Consider the following 13,247-nt stretch of genomic DNA (forward strand, 5'->3'; position numbering starts at 1 on the left):
AACATACCATACCAACTCATATGAGATGCAGCAAAAGCCATATTAAGAGGGAAATTCATCACAATACAGGCTCACCTTAACAAACAAGAAAAATCCCAAATAAGCAGTCTCAAACTACACCTAATTGAACTAGAAAAAGAAGAACAAACAAAGCCCAAAGTCAGTAGGAGAGAAATAAAAAAAATCAGAGCAGAAATTAATGCTATTGAAACAAAAAAGGCAGTAGAAAGGATCAATGACACAAAGAGCTGTTTCTTTGAGAAAATAAATAAAATTGACAAACCCCTAGCCAGACTTCCAAAGAAAAAAAGAGAGAAAGCTCAAATAAATAAAATTAGAAATGAAAGGGGGGAAATAACGATGGATACCACAGAAATACAACAGATTATAAGAGAATACTACGAAAAAGTATGCCAACAAAATGGACAATCTAGAGGAAATGGATAAATTCTTAGACTCTTACAACCTCCCAAAGCTGAATCAAGAAGAAATAGAGAATCTGAATAGACCAATCACAAGTAAAGAGATTGAAAGAGTAATCAAAAGCGTCCCAAAGAATAAAAGCCCAGGACCAGACAGCCTCCCTGAGGAATTCTACCAAATTCTGAGAGGATGTAATATCTATCCTTTTCAAGCTATTCCAAAAAAGTAGGGAAGATGGAACGCTTCCTAACACATTCTATGAGGCCAACACCACTCTGATACCAAAGCCTGACAAGGACAACACAAAAAAGGAAAACTACAGGCCAATATTGCTGATGAACATAGATGCAAAAATCCTCAACAAAATTTTGGCAACCCAAATACAACAACACATCAAAAAGATCATACATCATGATCAAGTGGGATTTATTCCAGGGACATAGGGATGGTTCAATATCCACAAATCAATCAACGTGATACACCACATTAACAAATTGAGGAATAAAAACCACATGATCATCTCCATAGATGCAGAGAAAGCATCTGACAAGATCCAACAGCCATTTATGATAAAAACTCAACAAAATGGGGATAGAAGGAAATTACTTCAACATAATAAAGGCCATATATGACAAACCCACAGCCAACATCATACTCAATGGGCAAAAACTGAGTGCCATCCCCCTGAGAGCAGGAACAAGACAAGGATGCCCACTCTCACCACTCTTATTCAACATAGTACTGGAGGTTTTGGCCAGAGCAATTAGGCCAGAGAAAGGAATAAAAGGAATCCAAATAGGCAATGAATAAGTGAAACTCTCACTGTTTGCAGATGACATGATCTTATATAGAGAAAACCCTAAAGAATCCATTGCAAAAGTATTAGAAATAATTAACAATTACAGTAAAGTTGCAGGGTACAAACTCAACCTATAAAATCAGTTGTATTTCTGTACTCTAATAACGAACTTACAGAAAGACAACTCAAGAATACAATTCCATTTACAATCAGAAAAAATAGAATAAAGTACCTGGGAATAAATTTAACTAAGGAGGTGAAGGACTTATATAATGAAAACTAGAAGACGTTATTGAAAGAAATAGATAATGACATATAGAGATGGAAAGAGATTCCATGCACATGGATCAGGAGAATAAACACAGTTAAAATGTCCTTACTACCCAAAGCAATCTACAGATTCAACGCTATCCCAATCAGAATCCCAATGACATTCTTCATGGAAATAGGACAAAGAATCCTAAAATTCATATGGGGCAACCAAAGACCCTGAATTGCCAAAGCAATCCTGAGGACAAAGAACAAAGCTGGAGGTGTCAGAGTCTTGGACTTCAAAATGTACTAGAAAGTCATAGTGATTGAAACAGCATGGTACTGGTACAAAAACAGGCACACCGATCAATGGAACAGAACTGAAAGGCCAGAAATAAAACCGCACATCTATGGACAGCTAATCTTTGACAAAGGTGCCAAGAACATACACTGGAGAAAAGATAGTCTCTTCAATAAATGGTGTTGGGAAAACTGGACAGCCACGTGCAAAAGAATGAAAGTAGACCACTATCTCACATCATACACAAAAACTCAAAATGGATCAAAGACTTGAAGATAAGTCCTGAAACCTTAAAACTCCTGGAAGATAATATAGGTAGTATACTCTTTGGCATTGAACTTAAAATGATCTTTTTGAATACCATGCCTTCTCAGACAAGGGAAACAAAAGAAAAAATAAACAAGTGGGACTTCATCAGACTAATGAGCTTTTGCAAGGCAAAAGAAACTAGGATCAAAACCAAAAGACATCCACCAATTGGGACAAAATTTTTACAAATCCTATATCTGATAAGGGGTTAATCTCCATAATATATAAGGAACTCACACAACTGAACAACAAAAAAGCAAACAGCCCAATCAAAAACTAGGCAGAGGATATGAACAGACACTTTTCCAAAGAAGATATACAGATGGCCAATAAACACATGAAAGATGTTCAACATCACTAATCATCAGGGAAACGCAAATCAAAACTACACTAAGATACCACCTTATACTTGTAAAATGTCTATAATCACTAAGACTAAAAGTAACAAATGCTGGAGAGGGTATGGAGAGAAGGGAAACCTCAAACCCTGCTAGTGGCAATGCAAACTGGTGCAGCCACTATGGAAAACAGTATGGAGATTCCTCAAAAAACTAAAAATAGTACTACTATATGACCCAGATACTACTGGGTATCTACCCAAACAACTTAAAATCAGCAATCCAAAGTAACATATGCACCTCTATGCTCATTGCAGCACTATTCACAAGAGCCAAGACATGGAAGCAACCCAAGTGCCCATCCACTGATGATTGGATAAAGAAGATGTGGTATAGATATACAACAGAATATTACTCAGCCATAAAAATAGACAAATTCATCCCATTTGCAACAACATGGAAAGACATGGAGGGAATTATACTAAGCAAAATAAGCCAGTCTGAGAAAGACAAACACCATATGATTTCACTCATATGTGGAATATAAACAAACACATGGACAAAGAAAACAGTTCAGTGGTTACCAGGGAAAGGGGGGTGGGGGGTGGGCACAGGGGGTGAAGGGGAGCACTTATGTGGTGACAGACAACAGTTCCTGTAACTGTGTTACAACACAATGATGTGTACTATTATGAACTCAAATAACAAAAAAAAGAGGCTAAAAACTCCACCCTCAGATCGTGCTAACACTGCCGTTGTGGGAACATGTGTTCTGTGAAGAGGCTTGAAGTCCAACTCCGCTTGTGTGGATCGTCCATTGCCTCACCTCTCCTCACCTCCAATCGCCTCTCTCCACATTTCACACCACCTTGCTCCTACCCCATAAATCCCTGAGTCCCCATTTTCGGGGAGGCAGATTTGAGACTCATTCTCCCAGTTCCTCGCTTGGCTGCCTTGTGATTAAACCCTGTTTCTGCTGCAATCTTGTTGTCTTGGTGTTTGGCTTTCCAGGTGACAGGCAAAAATGAACCTGGTTCGCGGTAACAATAGCCTCTGTTTTTTAAATGCTAAAGATAATTTTTATATTAAATAATTTCAAACTTACAGAAAAATTGCAAGAATAGCTAAGCCATGTGTGAGCAAACTATTCTAGACCTCACTTCCTTGATGTGATAACCAAGATTCCCCTTACACACAATTGTGTCCAATGTGATAGGAAACTGATTTTTTCTTTAATTATATGTGATCTATTGAGAATAGTAAAAAATAAAAAGAAAAAACATAATTAGAAAAAGGAATACTGTGAATATTTATTTCTCGAAGTCCAATAGTTTACTTTTTAATTCCCATTACCGTTGGGACACGAAGAATAGAAAATTTAGGGGCCAGCCCGGTGGCACAGTGGTGAAGTGTGCACGTTCCGCTTCGGTGGCCTGGGGTTCACTGGTTCGGATCCCGGGTGAGGACATGGCACCCCTTGGCAAGTCATGCTGTGATAGGCGTCCCACATATAAAGTAGAGGGAGATGGGCACGGATGTTAGCTTAGGGCCAGTCTTCCCCAGCAAAAAGAGGAGGATTGGTAGCAGATGTTAGCTCAGGCTAATCTTCCTCAAAAGAAAAAAAAAAGAATAGAAAATTTATGTTTTAAATCCTTGTTGTCTGCCCTTATTATCTCCATACCTCTAGTGGCTATGGGACAGAATGTAGTAACAAAGTTGCTAGGTTTAATAGATTGGTAGTGTGAAAGATGACACGAGGGGAGCCATATTAAAATAGAGCCAGAGCAGCCGTTTCAGAGGAAATGCCTTGCACATCTTGTTTATCTTCCAAACTGGACTAAATGCCAACATTCCAAGAAGTCGGTAAGGACAAGGACATCTTGTCTGTTAAGAACTGATGGAACTGAACTTTGCTTATGTCTGGATTGCTAACCAATCAACGAAATATAATTCTAGCCTTTTGCCTGATGACCAAATCTCAAGCCAATCTATGAAATACAAATCTAGCCTTACCTCATCTAGCACCAATGAAGTCTTCTTTCCTATAACTTACCTCATCTCCCTTTTCCCCATAAAAACCCTGAGGCCCTCTCCTTTAATCGGGACACCATTTGGATTTCTACCTGAATCTGTGCTCCCCCAATTGTAATTCTTTGATCCCAAATAAATGCTTTGCCTCTTAAACTGGTTTCTGTTTTTGTAGGTTGACAGCAGACAAGGGTGCTGGTGGAGATCCGGTGTCTCTAGATGTTTGCAAGGCATCAAATAAAGTCTTTCTTAATATCTGTCATTTAAGTTGAGGGTGGAGGTGTGTGTACTGGATAACTATAGCTGTGTGGACAACCATTGTCTGAAGATTAGTGTGTGGTCCTCAAACTAGAGGGCAGCCTGGTCACAATGCTCACTTCTGACACTATGCTGTGCAATCCTTTGACTGAGTCTGGAGAAACACAAAGGACTAACTTAGCAAGTCTGTAGCAGCAGAAACCTGTGAAAGAAAACTGACTGGATGACAGAATCATTACTTGAAAGATACTCTCAAGCGATGAACCCAAATTAACAAAGTGAAAATTTATAAATAGTAGATATTTATAACTTGAGTTGCCCAGCATCCAAAAGCTTTTCCAGTTTGGGAGGAATCCTAAGATAATAATGGGGAAGCAGCCCTCTCCACTATGGAAGCTGAAGGGCAGTATTCTCCTGGGAGCATAACCAAGGGCAAGACCTAAGCACAGCCAACCAAATGCTGCCACCTTGGACTTATATCCTGAGGGGGTGACGGCAAGGCTCAGGTCAATTAGGAACATTTCAGGGTGGCTCTGCAGGGGCAGGGAGTCTGGAAGAGCAAGGCGCACGTCCAATGACAGCAGAATCTGCACATTCTGCGGGTGGTGGGGATCCAGTGTGGTGATGCCAGTCTTGGGGCGGTGAGTGACCTGCTGGCAAGTGGCACGTCCTGAGTAGCCTGTTACTGTGGTGACAACTCATCTGGGTCCTCCCTTGGGTCCCATCTGATCCATTTCCACCTTTTTGATTCTAGGAGCCGCCAGATACCCATCCAATACATTCCATTTCTTCTTTAGGAACTGTAGTTGGCTTCTGTTATTTACAAGCAAGGACCTTCACAAGTAAAATTCATCTGAGTTTAGGATCCAAAAAATCAACTGAGAAGATCTGGATACTTGGCAATTCATGTGAAAAAGACCTCGGAATTTTAGTGCACTGTGATGTAATAGGTGTCAATACAGTGGCCTGGCTGCCAGAGGGCTCCAGTGGGCAGGACAAAGAAGGTCAGAGGCCCACTTCTTCATTCTTCTGCTCTTGTTAACTACAACTAGAGTATATTTTCCTGTTCAGAGTGTTTTATTTTAAGGTAGACAGGGATAAATTAAAATAGTAGAAGAGTGACCAGGAATTTGATGGATCATTATATGAGGAAAGGGAGAAATTTAACTTAGAAAAATCAGGGGGAAGACATTCTATGATTCTTTTAAATTATGTTATTATGGAGATAATTTCATAAAAATATAATGGTACAAAGATGCAAAATAACCCTAAAGTAAAACCACGTCCCCCACACAAGTACTGGGCTCAGTGGGCATATTACAGGAATTGAGAGAAAGTGTGAGATGAGCCTTTCCACAGGGGCCAAGGATGAGAATGAGTGTTGTTTGGACGCTAACTTCCATCACTAGTAGAACGAGCTTGGAGGGACCATTTCCTGTGCTCCAACCAGACTAGCAAACACTTTCCTCTTGGGGGCTCTTATTCACGGGGCGCAGATATCTTCTTCCCCAACAGTGTTTACACACTAACGAGTTGTCCCAGAGACTCCAGGTGAGTTACCTTTTTCATCACAGAAGAAATACAAGATCCAAACTTACTGAAATATTCCAAAGGTATACTATCAGATTTTTGCTTTGCCTTCTGGTTTCTAACGTGTTCAGAGAAGTAATAGGCCCCAAACCCTGTTCTTTCCTTGCAACTTCATATTAAATCTAAGTCCACTTCCATCATCAGAGTGTCTCTGAGGATAACATTGATTATTTTGAATTAACTATTTCAAGCAAGAAATAATAAATGTATCTTATACCTGTATATTTCTTCCAACTTCTGTGTGGAATGTAAGAATTAAAATAATTGAGGACATTTTGCATTTGCAAGAAATCAAACTCTTGGAAGGTACTGAAACTCTTTTGCCAGCTTGTATGTGAACTGGATCCGCCTCTCCCAGATGCACTGCCGTCAAGAACGGAAAGAAGCTGTGGGGAAATGGAGGCCTCCTCACCCTCAGCTCTCCTTGGCAGAGCACGCAGAACCAAAGCTTGTCCCAGGGAAATACAATCTGGGGATTCGATACTGGCAGGATTTAGAGAGTCAAACAAGAGCCTCCTTCAGGCTCGTGAGGGTTGCTACCAGGAATACTGTGCTCAGGATCCTTCTGACTACTGAGCGTGCATATTAACAAGCTTAACTTTTGTTCCTGTTTTTACAGTTATGGCAAATGATCTGGGTTAAGCCATCCCCCCTTCTCCCTGTCCTGCCTTGTGACACATATTTCTGCAAAGTCTGATTGAGGTTAGAAGAGCAATCTGTACCAACAGAACAGGCTGTGAGCTCCTTGGGGTGGGGTGGGGAGGCCGGTTCCCTGGCTTTTCTCTCCAGCACCAGGACGGTTGCAGGCACACAGTAAAGTACTGTTGTATTAAATTGAACTAAAAGGAATGGAACTAACTGGCTCATGATATCAAAACCTCACACCAGCCAGGAATACTTGCTAGGCATCTTAAACAATTAAATTAATAGATAAAGCAACTTTTTGGCAGGCAGAGACGCTGGGGCTGTATTTTTCCTTGATCTTCATATTACAGCTTGATCCATTGTATAGTAATTTATTAAGAGATAAGGGGACAGAGGAAGGTCATTTTAAAGAAAATCAATAGAAACAGCATCTTTTTTACTCTGATTGTCATATTAGGTTTGTTGCTGAGGAAAAATGAATTGCCAACAATTCCAAAATCAAAAACCACAAGACAGTTAAATTTTTATTTACCAAAAAGAAAGAAAAAGAATTAAAGACTTCATTCCATTTCTCCTAACTAAAATTTAATTCTCCCTCTTTTTAAAATTCATCATATGAGGGGCAATAGAAATGGCATATTATAATTCGTCCTTGGGTGGTGAACATGATGTAGTCTACACAGAAATTTAAATATAATGGTGTACACCTAAAATTTATATAATGTTCTAAAACAGTGTTACCTCAATAAAAAAATGTCATATTAATTTTTATTTATTTAAACAATTTCCAAAATACTACATTAGGCATGATGTGGTATTATCATACCAAATACAGCAAAAGGAAAGATAAAGGTAGATATTTTAGATATTAAAGACTTAGAAGACAGAAAAATGATAGTACTAATAAATAAATCCAAAAACCAATAAAATTAATAATTAATTTTTTTTAGTGGAGAAAGCACAAATACTAAAAATAAGAAATGGAAATGGATTAATAAGCACAGACATGGGGCAATTAAAAGACTTCTAAAAGCTGATTTTGCTCAGCTCTATGCAAATAAAAAATTTTTAAATGCACAAAATGCATGATTTTCTAGTAAAATATTAATTGCCAATGTTGTCCCCAGAAGAGATACACAATCAAAACACAGCAATTACTATGAAAGAAATGTGAAAAGTTGTTAACCTCCCAAAATAAATAATGTCCTAGTCACAGATGATTTTACTAGTAAATTCTACTAACTTTTAAATAATAGATGACACCAAATGTTCTAGACCCTCCATACCCTCATGAGGAAGCCAGCCTATAATTGATACCAAAACTTGACAAAGGTAACACAAAACATAAATCACAGACCAAAAGTACTTATGGATATCAATGTGTAGACTCCCAAAAGTATATTAGCAAACAGAGTCAACATCACATAAAAAGAATAGATATATACACCTCAAGAAGATGGGGACTGGCCCTGTGGCCCAGTGGTTAAGTTCGCATGCTCCGCTTCTGTGGCCCAGGGTTTCGCCGTTTTGGATTCTGGGCGCGGTCATGGCATTGCTCATCACGCCATGCTGAGGTGGCATCCTACACGCCACAACTGGAGGCTTTCACAGCTAGAATCTACAACTATGTACTGGGGGGATTTGGGGAGAACAGCAACAACAAAAAAGATTGGCAACAGTTGTTAGCTCAGGTGCCAATCTTTAAAGAAAAAAGACTTAAGCACCCCTATGTTCACTGCAGCATTATTCACAATAGCCAAGATATGGAAGCCATTTAAGTGTCCATCAACAGACGAATGGAAAAAGAAGATGTGATATATATATTCAATGGAATACTACTCAGCCACAAAAAAAGAATGAAATCGGGGCTGGCCCCGTGGCTGAGTGGCTAGGTTTGCACGCTCCGCTTGGGCAGCCCAGGGTTTCGTGGGTTTGGATCCTGGGTGTGGACATGGCACCACTCATCAGGCCATGTTGAGGTGGCGTCCCACATGCCACAACTAGAAGGACCCACAACTAAAATATACAACTATGTGCTGGGGGGATTTGGGGAGAAAAAGCAATTAAAAAAAAGAAAGATCGGCAACAGTTGTTAGCTCAGGTGCCAACCTTAAAAAAAAAAAAAGAATGAAATCCTCCCATTTGTGACAACATGGGTGGACCTAGAGGTATTACACTAAGTGAGATAAGCCAGACACAGAGACAAACAGTGTATGATCTCACTTGTATGTGGAATCTAAGAAGAAAACAAATGAACAAATAAAACAGAACAGAAACAGACAGATTGGTGGATGCCAGAGGGGAGGGGAGTTGGAGGGGGGTGGGTGAAACAAGTCAAGGGGATCAGGAGGTATAAGGTTCCAGTTATAACATAAACAAGACATTGGGATGTAATGTACAGCATGGAGACTATAATCAGTAATGTTGCATTAACTTTGTGTAGTGATAGGTGGTAACTAGACCGACTGTGGTGATTATTGCTTGACATACACAAATGTTGAATCGTGATGCTGTACACCTAAAACCAACGTAATATTATGTCAATTATATTTCAATTTAAAAAAAGAATAGCACTCCTTGATAAAGTAAGATTCATATAAGAAATGCAAAGATGACTCCATCTTAGGAAATATATCTATATAATTCACCATATTAGCATTTAAAAAGAGAAAAATCATATGATCATCTCCAAAAATGCTGCAAAAGTGTTTGAAAATTTCAACCATTCTTGATTAAAATGCTTATATGATCAGTTATATCATACATATATGATATAACCAGAAAGCCAATGCTGTCTAGGGAAATACTAGGATGTCTACCCTCACCATCATAACCAACCATCACCATTCTGGAGGTAATAGCCCATGAAATTAGACAACAGTAATAAATAAGAGGTATAAAAATTGGATTGTAAAGATAGAGTTAAGATTAATCATTATTTATAGATAATATAACTATACACCTGAAAAACTCAAGAAAATTACCTGAAAAATTATGACAAGCATCATGAGTATTCACTAAGGCAATTATTAACACAGTAAATTAAAAAAAAATCGTTAGCCCTCCTATTAGGGAAGCTATATGAAATTGCCCAAATTTAACTAACTTCTTTTGACTTATAGAAATGGCAATTTCATATGAGTCAGGCTAACATATACAAACTACCACCACTGAGGAAACAATGGGTAAAAGAGGCCATATATCATGGCCACAAAAGAGACAAAATGCTTCAGGATAAAATTAAGAAATGTTCACAATCCATACAAAGAAAACTTTAAAAAACTACAAGGGGCACAAAACAAAGCTTGAGTGGAAAAGCACGCCCTTTTTAGACAGGAGTCTTCAGCGTCAGAAAAGATGTCTGCTTCCCTCCAACTAATCTAGCAATTTAACATAATCACAATGAAAACACTGAGAGAAATTTTTTAGAAGTAAAAAAACTAATTTTAAAGTTCTTAGTGGAAAACAAAAAAAGCTTCAAAGTAATAGTCAAGAAGCTTAACTTAAAAAAAGAAGGATTAGGGAAAACCAGCCCTACAAGATAGTGTTAAAAAACAAAATTCAACTGAGTAAATTTAAAAATCGAATTGGCTTTTAGCTTCTAGCATGCCATCCAGCAAAGAGAAAGGAGCTCTGGAGAGCTGTGCACAATGGAAGGCTTGTATAGGCACAGGGCTGTGGGACAAGGAGGAAGAGTGGATTGTTCCAGGCAAGGTGCTTTCCTTAAGGGAAGGCAGGGGTCTATTTATTGGCGGGTGACCTCTCTAGTGCAGACCAGGTAATTCCAGACTGACTGGTTAAAGGTTACATTCCTGGGAGAGGCTGAAATCCAACTCGGTTAGGTATGAAGTCTTGGTTTGCTGACCAGGGGCTGGGTGCCAGGGCGTGTGGTGCTAAAGTTTCCATCTCGGCCTGCCATCTCTTTTTAAACAATAGTACAACAGTATAAAACTGCATCTAAACAGTGTGCTTTGTGAACAAAGTCAATGGAAATAGATTCCAGAGTCCAGAAATAGACTTACACATGAAGAATTTTAGCATGATTAAAGTGGCATTTTAATTAAATAGGGAAAGGATTGATTATTCAATAAAAAGTGGTCAGACAGGTAACTGAGTGAACATGTCAAACAAAAAATTCCATATACCAAAATACATTCGAGATAGAGCAATATATTGAAATGTAAACAAACTAATTCATAAAAGTGCTAGAAAAAAACATGGAAAGATGTTTATGAGTAAATACTCAGGAAGTTCTTTGGAGAGAGAATTTGGGAAGTTCTTTGGAGGAAGCAAGTATTTCAAAAGTCTCAGGAGAAATCACAAGTCTTAAGAAGTCTAATTTCCTGACTAGCAGTTGGAGACTGGGTTAGCTTAAACCTCTGAGAGTTTACTCTGAGAGGAAGCTTTGGGGAAGTCCAAGCACGTCGTTTGTGCCTGCTTTACACTGATGATACATGAACGTGTAGACTATTTCACAATCTCATTGTGCAGGCCTTGAGCAGAGGGAGGTGTGACCAGCTGCCAGCTGGGTTGCCTTCTCCTTGGAAATTCAAAAGAAATTAGCTTGAGTTCTTGGGTCCCTCCTTAGGGAAGTCTGGGTAATTTATGCATTTTCCATTCACCTCAGAATCTGGAGAATTAATTTCCTTTATCAACTGTTCTGCCTCACAATGTGCTGTTACTTTTCTGCACTGCTTTGTCCCAAGTGAGGAATGTCAGCCATTGACCCCTCAACCTCCCTTGAATTACCATTCATACAAGGCATCTGAGTACACGGCAAACTTGACAGAAGTGTGCTTCGTTTCCCTCCCCCTTCCAGTCCTTTCACATCTTCCCACTTGAAACTTACCAACGTTCTAGGGGGCTCCTCATCAGCTCAGTTCTCTTTATACGCAGAACTATTTTGATCTTTTCTAGGCCTGCCTTTGAATATCCCAAAACTCTATCGTGTTTTGCAAAACAGTGGCTCTTCTAAGGGAATGTGAACCTTGAGCCTGCAAGGAGAAATTCTGGCACAGACTTTTCTTTTTGGCCTTTGTGAGAAGTGGGGAGCAAATACTTCCCCACTGGCTGGGAATTATTGTTACATTGTCTTTAGAAGGTAGAAGTGGCTACAGTTTTGGTCTCACATAATTTGCTTCTTCTCCCTCATAGAAAGGACCAGATTTCATAGCCATCTGGGTTACATTTTTCCCCTTGCCTAACATTATTCACTCCATAAAACAAACAATTCAAAGGTAAAACAAAACAAAACAAGAAACTCAGTATGCAGTTCCTAGGTCTGTGAGAAAGTGCTCCATCTAAATCCTATTAAGCATATTTAAATACTATTCCTAAAATGTTTGGGCCACTCGACGACTAGGATTCATGGGCTAGGGTTATGATCTTAAAAGTTATTTAGGTTATTAGGCTGACTTAAAGTCATCACTGACCAACATGTCAGTTACTGAAGTTCTTTCAGAATTCTGGGACAGATGGTCAAATCATCCTATGTTTAAAGATTCTGATCCTTTATTCTCCTAAATGTCTGGATAAGACACTTCTATTTCCTATATTCTACAATCTCCCAATGTCTGCCTCAGGGATAATAGTCATATTTATATTGCTCAACACTCTTAAAAGAATAAGGAATACTTACATTCCATGGTATTTAGAGACTATGGTATAGAAATTTATCAGAGACTATTCTTCATATTATTTTATTTCTGCCATTGGTGTTGTATTGTTTGTTGTTTCCAAAAAAACCCCACCTTCACATGCATACAATTAAAAATTCAAAAGGCACAAAAGACTCTATAGCTAAACGTGAGCTTCCCTCCCACTCCTGTCCTTCAGTTACTGAATTCTCTTCTGCAGGCGAAACCGCTCTCCTCACCGACTGACTGCCCGGAGTAACTCAGAGGAGGGGTCTCCGCAGCACTTGTTCCTCTTTTAGTTGAGAGTCAATTATCAACCACCTTGTGCAGACAGGGCAGGAAGTGCCCAAGAGTCACCTGTGCTTCATTCTAACATTAAGATCTCTGCCCCAGAAGGAGCTTAGCCTTAATTCCTTAACATGTGATATATGTGGGAGCATGTTTTCAAACTGCAACTGCGCTAGTGAATATCCACCTCTACATGTGATGACGAAACTTGCCTTTTGAATATTCATTCCCCATCTGAAATAAAAGGCCCCTGCTTTCCCTTGCTTGGAAAGCCAGGGCTTTGGAAATGATTCCCTGTGGTCTCGTTACTTGCTGCAAATAAATTTTACTTTGTGTGACAACTACTTCGGGTGAAGGCTTTGATTTCAACTCACTGAGAA

This window comes from Equus caballus, chromosome 24 (genome assembly GCF_041296265.1).
Source record: "Equus caballus isolate H_3958 breed thoroughbred chromosome 24, TB-T2T, whole genome shotgun sequence".
NCBI classification, from domain to species: Eukaryota; Metazoa; Chordata; class Mammalia; order Perissodactyla; family Equidae; genus Equus; species Equus caballus.